Genomic DNA, 23,356 nt, shown 5'->3' on the forward strand with positions numbered 1-23,356 from the left:
ATATGGGAGAGAGCAGATTGGAGGAGGGGATATCCTGTGGGACTGCTATTTTGGGGAGGTGGGTAGGGGAAAAACAGGGAGAAAATTTGTAACTCAAAATATGGCAGAAATGAATGATGAAAATCAGAATTTAATAAAGCATTAAAAAAACTAGAAAACATAGGAATCAATGGAGTCTTTCTTTAAATGATAAATAGCATCTATCTAAAACCAAGATAATTGGCTGTAATGCAGATAAACTCTTACTAATAAGATCAAGAGTGAAACAAAAATGTCTGTTATCATCACTATTATTCAATATTCTACTAGAAGTGCTAGCTATATAAATTTTTTTAAAAAATGGTAAAATAAAAATAGGCAATGAAGAAAGAAAACTATCACTTTGCAGGTGATATGATTGCATACTTAAAAAAAACCCTAGAGAACTAACTAAAAAACTAGTTGAAACAATTAAAAATTTCAACAAAGTTACAGTATATACTACGAACAAAATCCAACAAAAAGAGAAAGAGAAATATCATTTAAAATAAACAAAGAAATATTAACTGCTCATGGATAGACTGAGACTATATAAGAAAAATGACAATTTTACTTAATTTTCTTACTCTGTGCCATACCAATCAAACTACCAAATAATTATTTTATAGAGCTAGAAAAAAAGTAACAAAATTCATCTGGAAGAACAAAAGGTCCAAAATCTCAAGGGAATCAATTTAAGAAAATGTTAAGGAAAGCAGTTTAGCAGTTCCCGATTTGAAATTATATTACAAAGTAATAGTCCTCAAAATAAACTGGGACTAGCTAAGAAGGATAGTGGGGGATCAGTGGAATAGACAAGCTGCACAATACACAGTAGTAAACAGCAATCTAACTGGATCACAAACCCAGCATATTCTGAGACTGAGCATATTCTTCCAGGCAAAGAGATGGTCATTCAACGATATAACAGAGTTCCAGACCTTCTTGATAAAAAAGCCAGAACTCAATGGAAAATTCAACCTCCATATGCAACAGTGACTTAGAAAGGTAAACAAGGAGAACACACACACACACCCTGCTATTTGATAAGAGCAAACTGGTTATAGACAAGTAGAGGGTATGACTATAAAAACAGAAAATGATGATTTTTAAAAAAATCTTATTAAGGGCTACAAAGGGACTGCAAAGGAAGAAAGGGAATAGTTGCAGTGGAAAAGGGTAAATTATGCCACACATAGAGGCATAAAAACTGTATAGCAGAGGAAAAAAAGGGAGGGAGTTGGGAAGCATATGAGCTTATCCCTCATTGGTTCTGGTACAAGGAGGGAATAACAACCAGTTAAGCATAGGACTCTATGGAGAAGAAACGCAAAAAGTACCATTTAAGAGGGAAAGAGGGGAGGGAGAGGAGCTTTGCAAGAGATTTATTCCTGTTACTCTTGGTGAGAAGAAGAAATAGCATACTTCATTAAGTATAAAAATATCCTACAGGCAGTAGGAGGGGGAAAGGGTTACGAAAGGGGGTGGGAGTGGTTTGTAGGGAGGGAAGTAGTAAGGGGAAAGGGGAGGAAAAGGGAAGGGGGCTGAAAAGGGAACACTGAGGGAGGCGGTGGTCAGAAGGAAAGCTAAAGGGAGAAGGGAGGGAAAATATGAACATTAACAGGGGCAGGAATAGGAAGGAGGGAAAGAAACTGATAACAATCATAACTGTAAATGTGAATGGAATGAACTCTCCCATAAAACGGAGATGGATAGCAGAATGGATTAGAAATCATAATCCTATAATATGCTGTTTACAAGAAACACATCTGAAACAGAGGGATACACACAAGGTAAAGGTAATAGGTTGGAATAAAATATATCATGCCTCAGCTCAAGTAAAAAAAAGCAGGGGTAGCAATCCTTATCTCAGATAAAGCAAAAGCAAAAATTGACCTAATTAAAAGAGATAAGGAAGGAAACTATATCCTGTTAAAAGGTACCATTGAGAATGAAGCAATATCATTACTTAACATATATGCACCAAGTGGTGTAGCATCCAAACTCCTAGAGGAGAAGGTAAAGGAATTAGAGGAAGAACTAGATAGCAAAACTATACTAGTGGGAGACCTTAATCTCCCCCTCTCTGAACTTGATAAATCCAATCTCAAAATAAACAAGAAAGAAGTTAAGGAGGTGAAAAGGATTTTAGAGAGAATAGGTATGATAGATCTCTGGAAAAAACTTAATGGGGATAAAAAAGAATATACTTTCTTCTCAGTGGTTCATGGCACATACTCAAAAAGTGACCATGTTCTAGGGCATAAAAACCTTGCAATTCTATGCAGTAAGGCAGAAATATTAAATGCATCCTTCTCAGATCATGATGCAATAAAAATTGTATGCAATAAAGGGCCAGGGAAAGACAGACTAAAAACTAATTGGAAATTAAACAATTTAATCCTAAAGAATGAGTGGGTGCAACAAGAAATTATAGAAACTATCACTAATTTCATTCAAGAGAATGATAATAATGAGACAACATACCAAAATCTGTGGGATGCATTAAAGGCAGTTCTTAGGGGAAGTTTTATATCCCTGAGTGCATACGTGATTAAATTAGAGAAAATGGAGCTCAACGAATTGGGCATGCAATTAAAAAACCCAGAAAAAGAACAAATTCAAAATCCCCAATTAAATACTAAATTAGAAATATTGAAGACAAAAGGAGAGACTAATGAAATTGAAATTAAGAAAACTATTGAATTAATAAATAAAACCAAGAGCTGGTTTTATGAAAAAACTAATAAAATTGATAGACCCTTAGTCAATATGATAAAAAGAAAGAAAGAAGAAAACCAAATTATGAGTATCAAAAATGAAAAGGGTAAATCTACCTCCAATGAAGAGGAAATCAAAACAATAATTAGGAATTATTTTTCCCAATTGTATGCACATAAATTTGACAATCTTAGGGAAATGGATGAATATTTACAAACATACAAGTTGCCCAGATTAACTGAAGAGGAAGTAAATTACTTAAATAATCCCATCTCAGAAAAAGAAATTGAACAAGCCATCAGTCAGCTCCCTAGGAAAAAATCTCCAGGGCCAGATGGATTCACTAGTGAATTCTATCAAACATTTAAAGAACAATTGATTCCAATACTCTACAAACTATTTGGGAAAATTAGTGAAGAAAGAGTCCTACCAAATTCTTTTTATGACACAAATATGGTACTGATACCTAAATCAGGAAGAGATAAAACAGAGAAAGAAAATTATATAGACCATTCTCCCTCATGAATATAGATGCAAAAATTTTAAATAAAATACTAGCAAAAAGACTACAGCAACTTATCTCAAGAATAATACACTTTGATCAGGTAGGATTTATTTCAGGAATGCAAGGATGGTATAATTGTTAGAAAGTATAGGAATAAATGGAGCCTTCCTTAAAATAATAGGTAGCATCTATTTAAAGCCATCAGCAAGTATTATATGTAATGGGGAGAAGCTAAAAGCATTTCCCATAAGATCAGGGATGAAACAAGGGTGTCCACTATCACCCCTCTTATTCAATCTGGTACTAGAAATGTTAGCAGTAGCAATTAGAGAAGAAAAAGAAATCAGAGGAATAAAATTAGGCAAAGAAGAGACCAAGCTATCACTCTTTGCAGATGATATGATGATATACTTTGAGAATCCTAGAGAATCAAGTAAAAAACTACTTGAGACAATAAATAAATTTGGCAAAGTTGCAGGATATAAAATAAACCCACATAAATCCTCGGCATTCCTATATATTTCCAATGAAATTCAACAGCAAGAGATAGAAAGAGAAATCCCATTTAAAGTTACTGTAGACATTATAAAATATTTGGGCATCTACCTGCCAAAACAAACCCAGGACCTGTATGATCATAACTACAAAACACTTTTCACACAAATAAAGTCAGATCTAACTAATTGGAAAAATATCAATTGCTCGTGGCTGGGTCAAGCTAATATAATAAAAATGACAATTTTACCTAAATTAAATTATATATTTAGTGCCATACCAATTAATTTACCAAAAAACTACTTTATAGAGCTAGAAAAAATAGTAACAAAATTCATTTGGAAGAATAAACGGTCCAGAATATGAAGGGAATTAATGAAAACAAATGCTAGGGAAGGTGGACTAGCTATACCAGATTTCAATCTGTATTATAAAGCAGCAGTCATCAAAACTACTTGGTACTGGCTGAGGAATAGAGTGGATCAATGGAATAGATCAGGCACACGAGATTCAGAAGTGAATGAATGTGTGTGTGTGTGTGTGTGTGTGTGTGTGTATGTATTGTTTGATAAACCTCCAGACCCTGGTTTTTGGGGTAAGAACTCACTATTTGACAAAAACTGCTGGGAAAACTGGAATATAGTATGGCAGAAACTGAGCATAGACCATTATCTAACACTATATACCAAAATCAAGTCTAAATGGGTGCATGATCTAGGTGTAAAGGTTGATACGGTAAGCAGTCTCCAAAAACAAGGAATAGTTTATCTATCAGACTTGTGGAGAGGGAAAGACTTTATGACTAAACAAGAATTAGAGAACATTATAAAATGCAAAATGGATAATTTTGACTACATGAAATTGAAAAGTTTCTGTACAAACAAAGCCAATGTAACCAAGATTAAGAGGGAGGTGGGAAATTGGGAAAGAATCTTTACAACCTATGTCTCTGACAAAGTACTCATTTCTAAAATATACAGAGAATTGAGTCAAATTTATAAGAATACAAGTCATTCCCCAATTGATAAATGGTCAAAGGATATGAACAGGCAGTTTTCACAGAAAGAAATTAAAGCTATCTATAAGCACATGAAGAAATGCTCTAATTCACTATTGATTAGAGAAATGCAAATCAAAACAACTCTGAGGTACCACATCTCACCAGTCAGATTGGCTAAGATGACAAAACAGGATAATGACAAATGCTGGAGAAGATGTGGGCAAATTGGAACACTAATGCATTGCTGGTGGTGTTGTGAACTGATCCAGCCTTTCTGGAGAGCAATCTGGAACTATGCCCAAAGGGCTATAAATGCTTTCACACCCTTTGATCCAGCAATACTACTCCTAGGGTTATATACCAAAGAGATCATAGAAATAAGAGGAAGACCCATATGTACAAAAATGTTTATAGCAGCTCTTTTTGTGGTAGCAAAGAATTGGAAATTAAGGGGGTGCCCATCAATTGGGGAATGGCTGAACAAGTTGTGGTATATGCATGTTATGGAATACTATTGTGCTATAAGAAACAAGGAGCAGACGGTCTTCATATTTACCTGGAGAGGCTTAAAAGAACTGATGCTGAGTGAAAAGAGTAGAACCAGGATAAATTTGTACCCAATTACAGACACAAGGTATGTGTGATGACCAACTTTGATAGACTGGACTCTTCTCAGCAATGTGGTGATATAAGTCAATCCCAAAAGACTCATGATGGAGAGAAATATGTGCATCCAGAGAAAGAACTAGAAAGAACTAAGTTTATATCCAGGTGGAAGCAAAATACTTGATCTTTTTCCTTCTCTCATTTGGTTTTATGTCCTCTTTACCATTTTTCATTCCAGCTGGTATAATCCATCCTTATAACCTGACTAATGTATAATGTGAAAGTATCTACAGATCCTATACTTGACTATAAGCCGCCATGGGGGGAGGGAAGGGGAGGGAGGGGAAGAAAATGTGAAACTCAAGGAATTGTGGAATTTTATCCTGTAAACTAAAAGGAAACAAATTAATAAAAAATTAAATTAAATTTAAAAAAATTTATTTGGAGGGCAGAAGGCAAGGCAGTTGAAGGTAAGTAACTTGCCCAAGGTCACACAGCTAGTAGATGTGTTAAGTGTCTGAGGTTGGATTTGAACTCAGGTCCCCCTGACTCTAGGGTCGGTGTTCTATTCACTGCACCACCTAGCTGCCCCAGGCTTAAACTTTTACCCAGGGAGTAGAACTATGAGTAACAGGTAGAGGTTGCAGAAAGGCATGCTTTGATTTAAGACTAGGAAAAGCTACTTAGGAATTAAAATATCCACATGTATATGTTTCATTAAATTCAGTGGTCTTTTCTTAGCCCTCATCCTTCAAGACCTTTCTTTTTCTTTCTTTTAAATTTATTTATTTTTAATTTACACCATTCAGTTCCACAAGCTTTTGAGTTCCAAATTTTCTCCCCCTTTCTTTCTTCTGCCCTATCCCCTCCCACCCCACAGCAGCATGCAATCTGATATAGGTTCAACATATACCTTCCCATTAAACATTAGTTAAGTTGTAAAGAAGAACTATAACCAACAGAATGAACCACGAGAAAGAAGAAACAAAACAAAACAAAAAAAGAGATAGAGCAAGTAGTTTGCTTCAATCTGCATTCAGACTATGTAATTTTTTTTCTCTGAATGTGGATAACCTTTTCTATCATGAGTCTTTTCCTTCATGACCTTTCTATAGCATTTGACACTGTTGAAAACTCTCTCCTTTTGGATCCCTCTCTTCCCTGGGTTTTCATGACAACATTTGTTCACTGTTTACTTCTTCCCTCTTGTATTATTCTTTTCTAGGTTCTTTATCCATGCCCCACCCCTTATTTGTGGGTACACTACAGGGCTCTATCCTAAGACTTTCCCTATTCTCCCCCCAAATTCTCTTTAGGTGATTTCATAAGTTCCCTTGGAATTAATTATCATGTGCAAGCAAGTGGCTCCCAAATCTATATATCCAACTCTCTTCTCTCTCCTGAGCACCATTCTTCAGTCTTCAGTTATCTCCTTGACATCCCTACCTGTATATCACATTATATATCTAACAACATATACAAAATAGAATTCATTATCTTTCTCCCTAAAATATCTCTTAACTTCCCCATTTTTGAAGGTTTCAATATTTTCCCAGATTCTTTGACTTATAACCTAGAGGTCATGCTTAAATCTGCACAGTCACTCACCTTTCAGTCTAATTAATTGCCAAGTTTTATTGATTTAACCAATTTAATATCTCTCACATCAGTCCCCTTTTCTCTACTCATTCTGAGACCTCTTGCCTGGACTATTACAATAGATACCTAGTTGATCTCCCTACTTCTAGTGTCTTACCTCTTCAGTACATTCTCCACACGTTTGCATAATTGACATTCCTAATGTTTAGATTTGCCCACTTATTATATCACTTCTCTGCTTAAAAAACTTCAGTGCATACCATCTCACACCTATCAGATTGGCTAACATGACAAAATAGGAAAAAGATAAATGTTGGAGAAGATGTGGGAAAATTGGAACACTAATGCATTGTTGGTGGAGTTGTGAATTGATCTAACCATTCTGGAAAGCAATTTAGAACTATGCCCAAAGGGCTATAAAACTGTGCATACCCTTTGACCCAGCAATACCACTTCTATGTCTAGATCCCAAAGAAATCATAAAAATAGGGAAAAGAACTACATGTATAAAAATATTTACAACAGGCTTTTTGGTGGAGGCCAAGGATTGGAAATTGAGGGCATGTCCATCATTTGGGGAATGTCTAAACAAGTTGTGGTATATTAATGTGATGGCATGCTATTGTTCCATAAGAAAATGATGAGCACATGGATTTCAGAAAAATCTAGAAAGACTTATATGAACTGATGCTGAGTGAAGTGAGCAGAACCAGGAGAACATTATGGAAACAGCAATACTGTACAATGACCAACTTTGATAGACTTAGCTCTTCTCTGCAATGTGAGGATCTAAGACAATTCCAAAAGATTCATGGTGGAAAATGCTATCCACATCCAGAGAAAGAACTATGGAGTCTGAATGCAGATTGAAGCATACTATTTTTCCTTTTTTTTTGGTTTTTGTTTTCCTTCCTCATGGTTTTTTCCTTCCATTTCTACTTCTTCACTACAATATGACTAATGTGGAAATATGCTTAATATGATTGTACATGTATGGCCTATATCACATTGGATGCTGTCTTGGAGAGGGGAGAGGGGAAGGAAGGGTGAAAATTTAAAGCTCAAAATCTTTTAAAAGTGAATATTGAAAACTAAAAATAAACAAATGAGTAAATAAAAAAAGGAAGAAAAAGCTTCAATTCATATAGGTATAACTCCAGTTTCCATCTAAGTGTTCTTGGGGAAGAACCACTCTATACTATATGTTGCTTATGAAGAAAGATGTAGTGCCTAATTTATGTAGAGAATTCTGAGGGGATTGAAGGTGGGAAACAGAGTAACTTAGAATAGGGCCACCTTAAAAAAGAATAAGCTAAAGTAACAGCTTTTTTTTTCGCAACTAATTCATTTTTTTATTCACATGGGGCAGAGAAAAAAATTTTTCTGTCCCTTTGGTTTTGTTTTATGGTGGGTTTTTTTTTTTTTGGTCTTTATTAATTTGTTTACTTTTAGTTTACGAGATTCATTACCACAGTTCCTTGAGTTTTAAATTTTCATTCCCTCCCCCCTCGCTCCCCTCACCATGGCGGCATACAACCAAGTATAATATCTGCAAATACTTTCACATAAGGCATTAGTCAGGATATAAAGAAGGATTGTAACAGATGGAATGAAGAATGGGAAAGAGGAAACAAAACCAAACACGAAAACTAAAAAGGGCAGGTAGTTTGCTTCAATCTGGGTTCAATCTCAGTTCTTTCTCTGGATGTACACATCTCTCTCCATCATAAGTCTTTTGGGGTTGATTTATGACTCTGGATTGCTTAGAAGAGTCCATTTTATCAAAGTTGGTCGTCACACATACATTGTGTCTATAATTGTGTACAAATTCCTCCTGGCTCTATTCTTCTCACTCAGCATCAGTTCGTATAAGCCTCTCCAGGTAAATATGAAGTCCATCTGCTCCTCATTTCTTAATGCACAATAGTATTCCATAACATGCATATACCACCCCCTTAATTACCAATTCTTTGCTACCATAAAAAAGAGCTGCTATAAATATTTTTATACATGTGGGTCTTTTCCTCATTTCTATGATCTCTTTGGGATACAACCATAGTAGTGGTATTGCTGGGTCAAAGGGTATGAAATTATTTATAGCCCGTTAGGCATAATTCCAGATTTCTCTCCAGGACGGTTGGATCAGTTCACAACTCCACCAGAGATGCATTAGTGTTCCAATTTGTCCACATCCTCTCCAGTATTTGTCATTTTCCTGATTTTTACTCTCAGGTTCTAGTATCTCAGGGCAGTTTTCCTTAATGAGCTCTTAGAGAATGTTATCCAGGCTCATTTTTTCATCATTATTTTCTGGTAGGCCTATGATTCTCAGGTTATCTCTCCTAGATCTGTTTTCCAGGTCAGTTATTTTTCCATTGAGATATTTTACCTCTTTTCCTAACTTTTCATTCTTGTTGTTTTGTTTGACTAATTCTTGGTTCCTCATAGAGTTATTTGTTTCAATTTGGTTGATTTTGGTTTTTAGCAAATCATTTTCCTTGGTTAGTTTTTGGAGCTCCTTTTCCATATCATACACTTTTCTTTTTAAAGAGCTGTTTTCATCATTATAATGTTTTTCTAATTCTGCAACTTTGATTTTAAAAGAATTCTTCATTTTGTCTTCTTTCTCTCTCATCTGGTTTTCAAAGTTCCTTCTGAGCTCATCTAGGAGAGCTTTCTGTGCTTGGAAACCTGTTCCCTGTTGATGTTTCAGCTGTGGGTGTGGAGTCTACATTGTCTCCCTCTGAGTTTGGTTCCTTCCTCTGAGGATAGTAGGACTCCAGAGTCTTTGTAGTCTGCTTTCTACCCATTTTGAGGCAGGGCCCTAGCCACGCCCTTCCTCTAGGGTTCCCAAGCCTTTACTGTTGAGGGTTTTGCCCTGGGGCAATAGTTACTGTGTTTTCCAGGCGGGGGAGGGGGGGTTGGAGCAGGCTGGGTTCACTTCTGCCATCCTTGTCCTTGGAGGTCCTAATAGGAGCTTTTTTTTTAAATTTCTGGGCTATGGAGTAGTAGTCCCAAGAGTATTTGCTGCGTCACTTCCCAGCCTGCCCCTGTGCACAGCACCATCAATTCCCAGCCTGCCCCTCTTGCGTATATTTTTTAAAAGTTGTTTCTTGTAAGCAGCAGGTTACCGAATTTTGTTTTGTTATTCAATTTGTCACTTTACACTTTTTATTATTCCCTTTCCTTTTTTTTTACTATGCATCTTTTTAATTATATTTTTCAATTAATTAATTAATTTTTAGTTTTCAACATTCACTTTCATAACATTTTGAATTTTAAAATTTCTCCCCTTTCCTCCTCTCCCTCCTCTCCAAGACAGTATGCAGTCTGATACAAGCGCTACATATACATTCATATTAAATATATTTTCACAGTAGTCATGTTGAAACGAAGAATTAGAACCAATGGGAGGAATCTGCATTCAGACTTCAAAGTTCTTTTTCTGGATGTGGATAGCATTTTCCATCCTGAGTCTTTTGGAGTTGTCTTGCATCACTGCATTGCTGAGAAGAGCTAAGGCTCTCGAAGTTAGTCATCGCACAGTTGCTGTTACTGTGTACAATGTTCTCCTGGCTCTGCTCATTTCACTCAGCATCAGTTCATGTAAGTCTTTCCAGGTTTTACTGAAATCTACTTGCTCATCATTTCTTTATGAAATGGAACAATAGCATTCCATCACATTCATATACCACTTGTTCAGATATTCTACATTTGATAGGCATCCCCTCAATTTCCAATTCTTTGGAACCACAAAAAGAGCTGCTATAAATAATGGTCTCTTTGGGATCTAGATCTAGAAGTGATATTTCTGTGTCAAAAGGTATACACAATTTTATATCCCTTTGAGCATAGCTCCAAATTGCTCTCCAGAATGGTTGGATTAGTTCACAACTCCACCAACAATGCATAAGTGTTCCAGTCTTCTCCAACATTTATCCTTTTCCTGTTTTGTCATGTTAGCTCATCTCATAGGTGTGATGTGTTGTTTGTTCCCTTTTCTACTCTAAACACTGCACTGTACTATGTTCCTTTAGTTATTTTAGTTTATTTTTTTTAAGGTGGCTCTCTTCCTAGTGATTTTCTTCTCCTTATCTCTGAACCTTTCCTATTAGTTACCCATTTTCCTTTGGGGTTTTGCTTATTAGTCCCTTGCTGTTCTTGGCTACTGCATTCATTCACCCTTTTTACACTTCTATTGTCCAGGGTATTGGAAAATAAATAATCTCTTCATGTCTTGTTTTCTTTCTAAGAATGTTTCAAATGTTTCTTTGTTACTGGACATTCATCTTTTTTCATTTATGGGTAAATTCAGATTTGCAGGATAGGTCACCTTGGACTGCACCCTGAATTCCATTACTCTTCAGACCACATTATTACATTCCCTCATGTGCTTTTCCATGAGTACAGAATAGTCTTGTGTTATTCAAATTTCCTTTCCTTTGTATTTGAAGGTTTTTCTTTGGTCTGCTTGCAGAACTTGTTTCTGTCTGAATTTGAAGCCTTGGATTTTTTACGGAAGGTGATCTATAAATTCTTTCAATTGAGATTTCATTTTCAATGTTCAGAAGTTGTGGTCAGTTTTCTTCTGATCTTCTGAATTATAATGTTAAGGATTTTTTTTCTTTTCTTTTTTTGTTTTGGTTCTGACATAGTCTTCTCAGTAATTTTAATTTTTTTCTTTTTATTTCTCTTCCTCTAAATTGCTCTTTACTTCTTTTTATTTGCATTCCCAGGCCATTGTTTTCTATTTTTGTTTCTTTGGTGAGATTTGCCATTGCAGATTTTCATTTTTTTTTCTATTCTACCCATTCTTTTTGCTGTGCAAGCCATAAATTCAACTCTCATAATTCTCATTTCTCTTTTATACCACTTATGAATAGCATGTAGTGGTTCCACATCCTCTTCAAACTCCATAGGGTCTTCTGTGTCATTGACTAAGAGTATTTTCCTTGGTTTTATAGTATTTATTCACAGATACTAAAAATCCTTTACTAGATTTGGAGGTCATAGTTAACTCTGTTATTAATGATTCCATGTCTTTGAGTTTTCTTCTTCCTGCTATTTTAGGTAATTTCAGTCTTTTTTCACCTTATTTTTCCCTATGGTTCATTTCCTGAGTCTGTGACTCAAAACACTTCCTTGGGGGCTGAATCTCAGTGTTTCAACCCCATGCTGGGCAATTTATATCATCCTTCATCTATGTGACTTTTTGGGTGGACAGAACTCTCCCTAGGTGGGTGCTGGGTACTTTCCCTTAGACTTAGTAGAGTGTACACAGTGCACTGTCCCAGTGTCCTGTCATACTCCCTCTGTTCTTCAGTTCTCTGCCTTGCCACCAGTAATTCAGACAGCTGAGAGGCTGGTTTCATGGAGTTGATTTTTGTAGTTTGTGTCTCTGAGGTTCTGGAAGGAGTAGGTTGGTAGGTAGTGTTGAGCTCTGTTTCAAGCCCAGACATGTGTCCTGCCTCTTTCTCTCTGTTCCTAGCTCTCCCACAGAGATCTTTTGCAACACAGAATGCTGCCCTCAGGGCTCTGTGGCTGTGTGGCCCTAGCAAGTTTCTGTAGCCTGGAGTATTACAGAAGTGGGAAGGCTATATATGTCCTGACCCAAACAGAATTCTATAGTCTGGAGCCAGGATCTCCACAATTCATGAAAGAGAGGGAAGGGGATACCTAGGTTGTGGAGTTGGTTTTTCTTGTGAGCCTGTGTAGGTTGGCTAGTGCAGCGTCAATCCCAGCAATCTGGTATATGGGGCAAGGGTGCTGAGTTCAGTGTAGGTATCAGTTCATGAGTTTGTGTTTGTTTTTAAACATCTTTTGGATTCTAGGTATCCTAAGTCATAGTGATAGCTAAAATATATTTATCTTTGGTATCTAATTTCTGTTTTGGAGAGGTTTGAGAGGTTGAACAATTCAAAGAAAATCTCTAATCTTCTATCTTGTTTATCATGTGACCCACCCATTGATTCATTTAAAAAATTTGTTAAAAATTAATCAGCCAGTGCTTTTAAAAAATGTGTTGATTCCAGCATAGAGCTTTTTTTGGTCCATTAGGGCTAGTTCAGGGGTAGGGAACCTGTGGCTCTGAGGTCACATGTGGCCTTCTAGTTCCTTGGGTACACTATGCTGGACAATCCTGTGCCAATGTCTCCTATGTCTCACAATCAATATTTCTGACTTGAGTCCAAGTTTCACAGACCAAATCCTTTTATTAAGGTGATTTGTTCTCTGAAGTTTAGATTCAAAAGACTCTATTTGAAGACCTAGAGGGTCACCTAATTCCATTTTTTAATCATGTGCTATTTCCACTTTGTAATATAGCATTGAGAGTACCATTGATGACAAAAATAGGTCAATATGAAGCCATTAGTAAGTTTGTTCCATTTTCAATTTATTTGTTCTCTCAATTTAATCTAAAAATGCTTAATCTCTCATATTATTTAGGAATCACATTATACTTCCTTAATTCTTGGTTCCCCTCTTTTGTTCTTTTCTCTTTTTTGAGGCAATATTGTCCTTAGTTTTCTACAATTCTTATCCTTAACATTTTACAAATTGGTTTATATTCGAATACAGGGGTTATCTTGGCTGTAATGTCTTTTTGTTTGACAAGGAGATTAATTTCATGCTTAGGTAGTCTCTAAGATCTTTTTCCTCATTGTGGTAATCACTTTATAATGGTTAAACTATGAAAAGAATGTCAAGAATATGTATCATTCATCATTTTCTTCATTTCCTGCTTTTCAGTGTCAATAGCTTGTTTACGTAGGTCATTATTGAGTTGTATGAATGTCCTGTAGCATAATGGGTTCAATTTATTTTTTTCTTCTGCTTTAATGTCAATTTTGATCTGTACTCTTAATTCAGTGGTTCCTTTGATTGCTCACAGTACAAGATCATTTCTTGCCATAAAGAATCATGACACATTCAACATTTAAGTTGGCAACACCAGTGTAGGAAAACTGAGAGACTCTTGCATGTGCAAGCATTTGAAAATCCCATATGAACTGTCAATTTTCTACTATTAAGCATATAGTCAAATTCCTTTTTCCATGTTATTTTCTTTGCTTACCATCTTCTTAATATTTCCAAAATATATTCATAACATATGGGTTTAGAAGGCTTCTGGATTATCTGTATGCCAAGAATTTATTTTGTTTTGTAATCTTGAACTGTATTTTCTTTTCTTTTCTTTTTTAAAGCAATTGGGGTTAAGTAACTTGCTCAAGGTTACACGGCCAGATATTTTGGTGGGTGCTGAGTATCTGAGGCTGGAACCGATCCCAGGTCTCCCAACTCTGGGGCCAGTGCTATTACTCACTGTGCCACCTGGCCACCCCTGAACTGTATTTTCTAATGCCTTCTAGTGGCACTTTCCACTCAAATTATTGAGAATTAATGCATATTAAACAATGTGTCCTAATCAGAGAATCCATCTTTTACAATATACCAAAGTGATATTCTTAAAGCTAAGAGAAATGATAATTTTTCTATTATTATTAACTAATTATTAAACTAGGACTGAGGCTTCTTCCCTTTATTTCCTCATTCAGGGATTAGCCCTTGTGGGTCAGACAGGGCTAGGCCTAAACTTTGGAGAATATTTTATTCAATTTTATTTAGGTAGGTCTCCACCTAACTTGAAGAATTTATTTCTGAGCAAAGTGTAAAGAGAATCTCATCTAGGTGAATGATGGATCCTAAAAAGCATTAGGCTATCCTTCAACCCCTCCATTCCCAACCCACACACATTGTTCAAGTCTCAAGTAGTCAGGTTGGAGATGGATTCTTTTGTCCAGATTGGGGATGGTGGTAGCTGAGTCTCATGATCAAGTCACTTTCTCAGCTGGAGGAGTTGAAGGCTTTCAGCCCACTTCATTTGAAAATCTGTGCCTCATTGATTATTGATCTCTGCCTATCAGGGACATCCACTTTTGCAAAGGTATTTAAGCATTTGATGATCTCCATTATTTGTCTTTGGTTACTGAGACCACTGACCATCAATTCATTAATTATTTGCTAGCCTAATTAATAAATTGATTATTAATTACCCAGAATCTCTGTATCTTGGGTTTCTCATTCATTTCAAAGCTACAGGATCACAGATTACTTTTTTATACTCATGTGTAAGACTTTACATTTGTCCCTATTGGTTTCCATCTTATTAGTTCCAGCTTATTACTCAAGCCTGTTAAGTAACCTTTGGATCCTGACTGTCATCTATTATATTAGTTAGCCCTCCCAGCTTTATGTCACCTGCAAATTTGATTTAGTGTGCTATCTATTCCTTTATCCAAGTCTTTGTTAAACAGCACAGGGCTAAGCACAGATCTCTGAGGTTGGAGACTTCCTGCCATGTTGAGCCATTGGATGAAGCTACAAAGGAAATGTTATTAGAATTGGTTGAAAGAATGAAGCATAGCTCTGAGTTACATCAGAGAAGGGATTCACACAAAATGTGAAGAAAGTTTCAGGAGTTCCTTGAGAAAGCAGATCCATTGCATCTATATCAGGTGACAAAAAGGGAAAGCAGTAAGGCCAGCAGTAGTGTCACAATACCCCTCCTTGACCAGAGGATGACCTTTTGAATAGTGAAGATTCAAAAAGATTTGGGCTTTCAGAGCTGGTACTAGTATCCTAGGAGCAGGAGTGAGCTGAGGTTAAACTAGACAAAACAAAGAAAGGCAGCTTAAGGAAGCATGACCTCTTCATGGTGAGAATAAATACAACAATGGAATCAACAAAGGCACTGATCCTTGGAGCACAGAAGAAAACTATCTTATAGAATTTTATGATGACTTTAAAGAGGGATATAAAGGGGTGGCTAGGTGGCACAGTGAACAGAGCACTGGCCCTGGAGTCAGGAGGACCTGAGTTCAAATCTGGTCTCAGATAAAAACTAGCCATGTGATCTTGGGCAAGTCACTTAACCCCAATTGCCCTCTAAAAAGTAAAAACAAAAAGCAAACATAAAAAGGGATATAAAGACTTCAAATAATCAGGAGCTGTGAGTTTATACTTTAATCAAATGAACTGTCTAAGTTTGAGCCCACTTTCCCTAGGCATTTTGTTTTTGCAAGATGAGAGTATGCTTTGGAGTAATGTTTCTATAACAATTGTTCTTGTTGTTTGTCCATTGTGCTTAGAGAGGAGTAAAATGATATCATGATGTCAGAGTCAACGTATAATGTATCTGGCTGTGGCTGATCATGATCATGAGCTCAGAAGACTCTACCATAGATTGGGTATAAATAATCTATATGATCATTTGAGAGGAAGATATCTCTAAATTGAACATTTCACATTTCTTTCAAACTACTGCAATTCTGCTCTGCTCATAGAGCACAGTGCCTTCTTTTATGCAGGTACACTATGCTAGACTATCCTGTGCCAATGTCTCCTGTGTCTCACAATCAATACCAAAGTTCTTCAGAAAGACTTTGAGAGAGTCCTTGTATCACTTCCCCTGAACACCATATGAATGCCTGCCTTATGCAAATCCTCTGTAACATAATCTTTTAGGCAAATGTACATTTGGCATTTAAGAATGTGACCAGTCCATCAGACTTACAATTATCTGCAGTAGAATTTGAATACTTGGCAGTTTTGCTCAAGAGATGACCTCAGCATCCAGTACCTTATCTTATCAGGTGATCTTCAGAATCTTCCTAAGACAGTTCAAATAAACACAGTTTAATTTTCTGGCATGGAGTTGGTGGATTGTCCAGATTTCCTAGGCAATGAAGTCAACACAACAGCTCCATAGACTTTTAGTCTGGTAGACAGCCTAATACCTCTTTTCTCCCACACTTTCTTTTGGAGCTTCCCAAACACTGAGCTAGCTCTAGCAATGTGTGCATCAACCTCATCATCTTTGTGTACATCCCTGGAAAGTATACTTTCAAGTAAGTGAACTTCTCCTCAACATTCAAAATTTCTCCATTCGCAATAATGAATGGTTTCATGTATCGATGCTGTGGTACGAGCTGATGGAGAACCTCTGTTGTCATGATGTTAATTGTTAAGCCAAAATTAGTATAAGCAGCAGAGAATGAATACAGATTTTCTTGCATCTCAGCCTCAGAGGCTACATTGAATGCACAATGATCTGCAAACAAAAAAGTTATGCACCAACTCTTCATCCAGTTTAGTCTAGTTTTGTGATCTTTTCAAGTTAAATAATTTATTGTCAGTGTGGTAGCTGACCTTGATACCATCTTTATTCTCATTGAAGGCAACTGACAACATCACTGAAAGCATCATACAAAAAAGCATGGAAAGAAGCAAAAAGCTCTTCTTCACTCTATTAATGACTGGAAAAGCACAAGAAAATCATCTACCATTCAGAATCTGTGCAAGCATGCCATCATGAAACTGGTATATGATACTGATGAACTTCTCCAAGCAACCAAATTTTGCCACTATCTTCCACAAGCCCTCATAACTGACAGTATCACAGACCATGGTCAGATCAAGAAACATTGTGTACAGACTTCTGTTCTGCCCCTAGCATTTTTATTGGAGTTGTCAAGTAGCAAACATCATGTCAACTGTTCCTCAGTCCTTTCTGAAGCCATATTGGCTCTCAATATAGGACCATCTTCCACGTGAAGGATCAGTCTATTAAAGAGGACTCTGGAAAGAATCTTGCCAGCAATGACTAAGAGAGAAGACATCAGGTAATAGAAATGTAAATTTAAGATCTTCCCTGGCCCTAGGCCATTTGATAGGCTTAAGTGCACCTGGTGGGAGGCTTGTTTTTCAGGAGATACTTTGTGATTGGGCAGTGGGTCAAGAGGGTTGTTACATTCTCTGACCCAGGAGAAGGCTATATAATCTTTGATGTGAGACTTTGTTTTGGGGCTCACTTTGATAAGTGTTGTGTGATTTGAGCAGACAAGACTCTGGGCAGCCGTTGAGAGCCCCCCCAGCTTTAAAAAACCCAGATGTTGATGCTTATGGTTGGACAGTTGGAGGCTTGTCTGCTGAAGTGTTTCTGTTTGCTTGTAACCTCTGTGTACTCTGAAGTTTGGGGTGCTGACTTTTTCCCCTGAACTAGGTAAATGATATGTTTGACTGATTAAAGCAAGATTGTTAACCCATTTTGAGTTGCTTTCTTTTAGAAAAGCAGATCTAAGAACCTGTGTTGGCAGCCCCCCTGGGTATGTCAGGGTGCTTGCTGCTATACCTCCCCACCCCCCAACCCCTGTGATTGTCACAGACAATCTATTTCTTTTTCCTTTATAGAGATGGACATCAAAGGCAACCTTGATCTAAGGGATAACCTCCTATTACTATATAACTTGGAATATTTCCATCAGCTTTTGTAGGAGCAGTGAACCCCTTACTTTGTAGAACTCTGCTGGAATGGAATAGAATGGAATCAGCACCAGAAACTTTGCCACATGAGAGGAACTTAATGGCATTTATTTGGAATTTGCCTTCAACCTGAAGTATACAATCAATGGCTTCAGTATTGGTTGATGATGGTCTGTTGAGAACACTATGGAAGTGTTCAGCACATCTCTCCAGGACCACACCCTTTTCACTCCATCAGAGATGAGTAGCTGAGATGTACCAAAGGTCTTTGGACCATAAATAGCCTTCCAGGCATTGTAAAAAATACTTTGGATTTATTACTATCAGCATAAAAGTTAATTTCATCTACCTTCTTACTGAGCCAAGAATCCTGCATCTGTCTCGGCTTTGTTTGCACTTTATTTCTCATGAAGTTAAATGCTGCCTTTTTAGAGATGGAGGAACTATCCTATTAGTAAATCCTTTAGAGTTCTCATTTTTTATTGAGTAGACATATATCGTTTACCTAGTTCAGGGGAAAAAGGTCAGCACCCCAAACTTCAAAATATACAGACAGAATTATCAAGACATTAACAGATCAAGTAGACAGCTTTCCAAACTGTCCAACCATTACATCCATACCCAGTCAACATCTGGGTTTTCACATCTGGGTTTTTCAAAGCCGGGGGACTCTCAACAACGGCTTCCCAGAATTCAGATCAAATCACAGAATACTTCTCAAAGTGAGTCCCAAAACAAAGCTACACATCAGGGCTTATATAGCCTTCTCCTGGCTCAGAGAATGTAACAACCTTATTGACCCACTGGCCAATCAAAAAGTATCTACTGAAAAACAAGCCTCCCTCCCCAGGCTTCTGGTGCACTTTAGCCTAGGGACAGGGAAGATCTTTAAAATTTACATTCGCATTACATAAGTGAAGCAGACAATTTCTAGGGCACCTTTTCTAGCCCCTTCTTCCTGCAAGTAGGTAAGAATGCAGTCCTTAAGTAGGTGGTTCTGAATCAAAGCTATCTATAATTATATGAAAAAATGCCTATTACTGTTGATTAAAGAAATGCAAAATTAAAGCAACTCTGAGGCACCACCTCATACCTATCATATTGACTAATATGACAGAAAAAGAAAATAGTAAATGTTGGAGGGGATGTGGGAAAATTGGGACACTAATGCATGGTTGTTGGAGTTGTGAACTGTGATCCAACCATTCTGTAGAGTAATTTGGAACTGTGTCCAAAGGGCAATCAAACTGTGCATATCCTTTGGTCTATCAATACTACTACTATGTCTGTATCCCAAAGAAATACAATAAAAGGGCGGGGAGGACCCACATGTAAAAAATATTTATAGCAGCTCTTTTTGTAGTGGTAAAGAATTGGAAATAAAGGGGATGTCCATCAATTGGGAAATGGCTGAACAAGTTGTGGTATATGATTGTAATGAAATAATACTATGCCATAAAAAATGATAAGCAGGCAGATTTCAGAAAAATCTAGAAAGACTTATATGAACTGATACAAAGTGAAATGAGCAGAACCAGGAGAACATTGTACACAGTAACAGCAATACTGCAAGACGATCAACTGTGAATGACTTGGCTGTTCTCAGCAATACAATGATCTAAGACAATTCCAAAGGACTCATGATGAAAAATGCAATCCACCTCCAGAGAATGAACTGATGGAATCTCAATGCAGATTGAAGCATACTATTTTCCACTTTCGGTATTTTTTGTAGTACTTTCCCTTTAGGTCTGTGTCTTCTTTCACAATAAGGTTAATATGATCCATCTTGCCCTACAAGAAAGTAAGGGGGAAGGACATAAGTGGGGGTGGGGATGTGAGGGATATAAGAGAGGGCAGACTGGGGGAAGGGGTATTCAGTACGCTTGCCATCTTGGGGTGGGGGTGGCAGAGAGATGGGGAGAAAAATTTGGAACTCAAAATCTTGTGGAAATGAATGTTGAAAACTAAAAATAAATAAATAAATAAATAAATTCGGGGGGGGGGGGAACAAGGTTAATATGGTAATATGTTTTGCATGATTGAATATGTATAACCCATATAAAATTGCTTACTGTGGGGTGGGGGAATGAGGGGAGGAGAAAATTTGCAACTCAAAAAAAATTTTAAATGAATGTTAAAAATTGCCTTTACATGTAACTGAGGGAAATTAAAAAAATAAAAATAAAAAGCAGAAAAAGAAGACTGCTCAGACTACCCAGGGGGCTGCTAAACCCCACTGCTTCTTCAGTCCAACAAGCTTGGCCTGCCTCTCTGCAGGGTTGTGAATACAGCTTTCAGTGTATCCACACCTGCTACTTAATCACTAGCTCCTTGTCACAAGACTTCAAGGTAGGTAAAATAGTAAGATAGTAAAATAGTAACATAATAAATAATAAAATAGTAAAATGACAAAATTGTAAAACTATTAAGTAGTAAAATAATGAAATGGTAAAATGGTATGGGTGATGTCTTTTGACTTGAGTGTGAATTGGATTTAAGTGAAGCAGATTTGCATGAAGTCTTCAGTCTCACTCTCTCTTCCAGAGTCATCAGAGCCAAGTGGCAAGACAAAAGTCAAGACAACTGGCAATGGCTCTGGATGCAGGGAAGGAGGTTTAAACTGCTGTTTTCCCAGTATCTATTCACTTGGGGTTGTCTTCAAAATCCAAGAGAATTTAGTGATTGTTTTAACAACTTCCCAGAACAAAGAGTAGTGGTGTTCTCTAGAACTAAAATCAATAATCAATGTGGTGGCTGGTTGGAGGGAAACAGATACTAATGTTGTACCTGGTTTTCCCATCTCCCTACCTCAGACCTCCCTCAGGAAAGTGAGTAGACTGCCAGGTCAGTTCCACCCTCCTCCCACCTATCTCCACCTTTACCCAGCCAGCCCACCCCCACAGAGGTGGGAGGGCTTCTGGGTCAGGGAGACTTGGCACTGCTGGAAGTTTGAGGTGTATTATGACCAATCACTGTTCTTGGCCTCTTCAAGTTTCTGCTTGTGTAAAACTAACCTTTGGATTCCTTTAAAAGCCAACACATTGTCCATGTAGACTCACTGTTCGATTTGGGCCTGACCCCTAACAGTCCCATGGAAAATAAAATTCACTTCTAAATTTTACTCTCAGAGGTCTCTTGTTTCACTCCTTTCGGCACAACACTAACACAAACCTCGGCCACAGTGGGTTTGAAAGGATTGATGGCCTTATAAGTGAGCTGGGGGATAGTGGTTGGGGGTAGGCAGGGAAGGTAGGAGAGTGGAACAGAGAGAAAGTCATGCTCTAGGAGGTTTGTGAGTCCAGAGAAGCTCCTGCCCCCACCAAGGTGAGAGTGGGAGGAGTAAAGCAAGTGGCACGTCTGACTTTCTGCCCACATTCCCAATCCAAATTATACTTTGTGTCTATCAAAACTCCGACCTTCATGGGATCTCTCAGTTGCCAGCACTTCCCACTCCTCCTTGAATTACCTTGCATACATTTTGTTTATATATACATGTACCTGGTTTTTCCCTTAAAACATGTAAACTTTTGAAGGTAGGAACTACTTTATTTTTATCTTTGTATACCCTGTACCTGGCACAGTTCTTGCTACATCTTTGCATCAATTCATGTAAGTCTTTCCAGGTTTTTCTGAGAGCAACCTGCTTGTCATCTCTTACACATGGCAACTTGTTCAGTCACTTCCCAATTGAGAAGCATCCCTTCAATTTCCAATGGTCACTGCAAATAGAGCTGACTAGGCATTATTTAATTTCACCACAGCTCCATACTATCTCCCTCAGAAGTCAATGTCTACTGGCAAGACAGGTCAGGGGGTAGTATTTTTCTCTCCAATGCAGTGATTTCCCCTGCCTCCAGTCGATTCAGTCACGGGATTCAGAATCTCCAATCTCTGAAACTCACAAGGTCACCTACAAGCCTAGAAGTGTCTATCTGGGGATTGCTGTTAGAGCATGTATACATACACACACGTATGTATGTATATAAAATTATATTCAGGAAAGGAAACACAGAGTAAGAAAGGCAGCCAAGAATCACAAAGTCTAGGTTCAGCTCACCTAACTGAGTATGTGTAGGGAAGTCACTGTTTCTGAGGGGTTTGGGGAAGGTGTGGCTGCCTTTCCTCCCCAACCTTCCCCTGCCCCAGGGATTTAGCTGAATAAACTTGATCAGATATGAGGCAATGTAGGTTATATCACTCCCTTTTTAAAGATCTGTATCAGCAGATCTTTCTGCTCAGTGACCAACAAGGGGAATACTTCATCATTCCCAAAGCACCCAAGTCCTTCAATACTGAAGCCAGACTATCCCCAAAGTGTATAAGAGCCAAGCTAGCACAAGTGGTCAGCCAGAAGCATGGCTGTTCTGTACATATCATTTTACACTTGTATTTTTGAAAATTTACTTTGAAACTTGTGTTTAACCTCTGAATGTGTACCTATTTTAGGGACTCTGCCCCTTGGAGGTGGGGGTGGAACTGTTGAGAGATTTGTGAAGGTTGGAGCTTTGGAGCCTATCATACTACTGATACTCTTTGACTGTACTGAAAATGAACTTATTGCAAAACAAAAGGCCCAGGAACTATGCAAGTTAATTTCTTCTTTTATGATGCATATCTCCCCTACCATTAGGAAATAAATCAGGATGATCCTCTTTGGTTTACTTCTGCCTGACATTGAAATATGCTCCTCCTCCTCCTCCTTTTCCTCTTCTTCTTCTTCTCCTTCTTTTCCTTTCTTCTTCTTTTTCTTCTTCTTCTTCTCTCTAATGCTCATAAAAATTTGTGGAGATAAGAAAGCAAATATATGTCACTAGTTAGTGGTATCTTCTTGATCACTCCTTTAGTTTAACAATCTTACCAAGATTTTGTCCAATTATTCAATATCTTCCCCTCTTTCAGAAATTTTGATAATCACTTCTTCTATGTCCTGAAATTTCTTATCTCTAGTGTGGATTTCCTCTATGTATACTTGACTTGGTCCATTTGCTTTTCCTATCTTTGTATTCTTTAGGGCCATTTTCATTTCCTTATGTAGCACATAGGGGACTGAGATGTTCAAGTTCAAATGTGATAGCTTTTCTTCATCA

At 37.4% G+C, this 23,356-nt stretch overlaps 1 protein-coding gene across 2 annotated transcripts in view; it reads left to right on the forward strand.

The window, feature by feature from the left end:
• Nucleotides 1–23,356, forward strand: part of FOCAD (focadhesin) — a 504,358-nt gene that overhangs the window by 76,279 nt on the left and 404,723 nt on the right. The window lies entirely within an intron of this gene.

The sequence above is a fragment of the Petaurus breviceps genome, unplaced genomic scaffold (genome assembly GCF_028583685.1).
Source record: "Petaurus breviceps papuanus isolate PSGF00001 unplaced genomic scaffold, PetGlider_PUasm1.0 184, whole genome shotgun sequence".
NCBI lineage: Eukaryota > Metazoa > Chordata > Mammalia > Diprotodontia > Petauridae > Petaurus > Petaurus breviceps.